General features: G+C 46.2%; 1 pseudogene across 1 annotated transcript; it reads left to right on the top strand.

The window, feature by feature from the left end:
- Window positions 1–1,133: 1,133 nt before the first annotated feature.
- On the top strand, window positions 1,134–2,833 carry LOC309352316 (small ribosomal subunit protein mS38 pseudogene; annotated as a pseudogene). The gene is made up of 2 exons: window positions 1,134–1,140; window positions 2,147–2,833. The product of its transcript is annotated as a small ribosomal subunit protein mS38 pseudogene (transcript).
- The last annotated feature ends 309 nt before the right edge of the window (window positions 2,834–3,142 follow it).

Here is a 3,142-nt window from a genome sequence, read left to right as displayed (position 1 = left end):
TTGGAGAATAAAGTTCATGGGTCCTGGAAGTCCAGGCAATTGGAGGTTCCAATTTGCATGGTTGTACAATGACTGAGCCCACTGACAAGAAGCTATTACAACAGCATCATATCCTACAGATGGCTAACATTCACCTATAATTGTCAAATATGCTACAATGGCAAGCTTGAGAAGAGAGGACCACAGCTTTCCCCTTGCATTAAAATACACCAAGTGCAAAGCAAAGTGTGACACAGCCTAACTGGAGGCTGGCAGGCGCTGCTGAGAGACAGATTCAAATAGAGTTGCTACTACCAAATTGGCGCGCAGTTTTCAAGCCCAGGCTGTTCCGTGTTTTGTCACCCTTTGGATTTCCAGCAGCCTCTACCATTTCACCAAGACCTGCAGGCTCAGTTTAGACATCATGCCAAGCCATATTTTTGCATCAGCCATCATTTTCTCAAAGCCATACTGTGGTTTGAGCTTCCCAAAGGAGAACAGGCAAGCTATGACTCTGAGCCGCTTGCCTGCTTTTGTTTTGAATCTTGCAGCACCCAGTTTCATAAGTCCACTGTCATTCTGGTGCAAAAATGCTCTGGTCATCTCACCCAACAAATGGTTGCAAACTCGCTTTGTGCCTATTTACCCTGGCTTTTGACACTTGAGAAGTATATTTGAAGGATTCACCTCTTTTTTGTAATTTTAAGTTATTTTCAAGTGTTTTTAATATTGTGCAATATTGTATTTTAATATTAAGGTTGTGTTTTAATGTTGTGACTCTCCCTGGGACCTTTGTATAAGAGACAGGTAATAGGTTTTTGTAGTAGTAGGAGTAATAATAATAATAATAATAATAATAATAATAATAATAAAGCATAGCTTCTTAACCTCGTTTGCCAACAAGTTACATGCCGAGCTTATTGATCAGGTGTCACACCAGATCATGGTGCAGAGCAATCTAAATCATGTCTACTCAGAAGTTCAACTTGACTTCAATGGGGACTTAGCACCCCACTGCTTCAGTCCAATTAGGATTGCAAACTGTATATTCCTTATGCCTGATTTAGAGCCAGAGAAACTATGGCAGTGAAATTTAGCATGACATAGCAGCATATTGATAAAAAAAGCACCAGGATTCCATAGCGGAACGGGTGATGCCGTGTAAAAGGAATGTTAAACATTGGCATAGAAGCATTAGCCCAATAACCAAGGAAACTAACCCAGTAATCCCGTCTGAATGCAATCTCCGTATAAGGCAGCTTCCTTGAAGAAGAGTTTGGATTTGATATTCTGCTTTATCACTACCCTAAGGAGTCTCAAAGTGGCTAACATTCTCCTTTCCCTTCCTCCTCCACAACAAACACACAGTGAGGTGTGTGGGGCTGAGAGACTTCAGAGAAGTGTGACTAGCCCAAGGTCACCCAGCAGCTGCATGTGGAGGAGCAGGGAAGCGAACCTGGTTAACCAGATTACAAGTCTGCTGCTCTTAACCACTACACCACACTGGCTCTTGTGTGTTCCTAATGTATTTATAAAACAAACACTCTCAGCCATGCTGGACAGAGCCTAGAAGACCTCAGAGGGCAGCCCCCACCATTTCCTCCTAGGGTGGGAGGTGGCTGGCGGTGCCTCCTATTCACTGAGAGGCTGCTGTGGAGGCAACATGGGGCAGGGCAGCAAATCTGGCCTCCGAGGAGCCATTTGCAGCTGCTACTGGCACCACAACATGCCCTGGGCACCAATATACACATGCCACAACAAGATTGCTGCTGCTTCCATCATCTGCCACTCTCTAGGTCAGGCACAGGCAAACTCCAGCCCTCCAGATGCTTGGGACTACAATTCCCATTGTCCCTAGCTAACAGGACCAGTGGTCAGGGATGATGGGAATTGTAGTCCCAAACATCTGGAGGGCTGGAGTTTGCCTATGCCTGCTCTAGGTGGTGATTTTTGTGTGTGTGTGGAAGCTCTGGGCTGTTGAGCACTGGTCTTCACATCCAAGCTTCTGCCCTAGCTGTACCACATCCTGACAGCGCATAAGTGATATTGAGCTGAGGAAGCGGCAGGGTTAAGCAGCCTCTCTTTCCCCAGGTGCCCTTCTTTCCTCAGGTGGAAAACAAAACAGCCCCCATCGTCGTGAACGGGATGGTAAGCCCTTGTGGATGAGTGGTCCTCCAGTATGCTGCTACCACGACGTCTCAGATAGCGAGGGCCTCTCGATTTGCAGAACGCTTTCTGTCGAGGTCAGCCCTCTCGCTTCTGGTTCCTAGACTCGCTTCTGCAAATTACAGCACACTTCCTTCAAACAGAAATGGAGCCCAACCCCAGCAGTGGTACGTGTTGGACCCTGAGCTGGAAGAAATCCTGGTGCCAAGGAAGATGTCAATCTCCCCCCTTGAAAGCTGGCTGATGGTCCATTATGTCCTTCCTAAAGGTGGAGGCACCGTCAATGTTTATGAGAAGCTAGTCTATGAACCCAACCATCAGTATGACCTCCCCCCCATCTTCCCAGGGTGCAGAGGCTGAGGATGAGAGCGAAGAGGGGGGAGGCAAGCTGAACAGGGGCAAAATGGAATGCAAGAACGTTCTGAAGATCCGGAAAAGGAAGATGAACAGACACAAGTACAGGAAGCTGATGAAGCAGACAAAGTTTTTGCAGAAGAAGGTCAGGGAAGGTCGGTGCCGGAGGAAACAAAAAGGGTTTGAATGAGATCTGGAACGCGTCTGGAAGAAAGACGGACTGAGGAGTGCTCCTGAGGGATGGACGGCACCCAAGATATATCTCAAGAATGTGAAGTCCGATTGATATCGCCATGAGGGGTTTTTTTTTAATTAAACAATATTTAAAGCAAAAGCAAGCAAGCAAGCAAGCAAGCAAGAATAGAATAGAATAGAATAGAATAGAATAGAATAGAATAGAATAGAATAGAATAGAATAGAAAAGAAAACTGCAGAGGAAAGAATTGCAGCGCTCTGCTCCACATACAGTTTGAGCCCCCGAGGTAAGAGAACAAAAAGTACTTGGAGAGGGCACAGCGGTACTCCAAGGACATGTCATGTCCTTGGAGAGGATGTAGCACAACACTGGACAGCTCTTCTATGTGTATTGTGTGTTTGCGCATCGAAGGAGATGGCTCTGAGCGATGTACCGTAATTGAGTCAA

The sequence above is a fragment of the Podarcis erhardii genome, assembly GCF_964252035.2.
Source record: "Podarcis erhardii genome assembly, chromosome: 11".
Classification (NCBI taxonomy): domain Eukaryota; kingdom Metazoa; phylum Chordata; class Lepidosauria; order Squamata; family Lacertidae; genus Podarcis; species Podarcis erhardii.
This window is presented reverse-complemented; position numbering and strand designations above follow the sequence as displayed.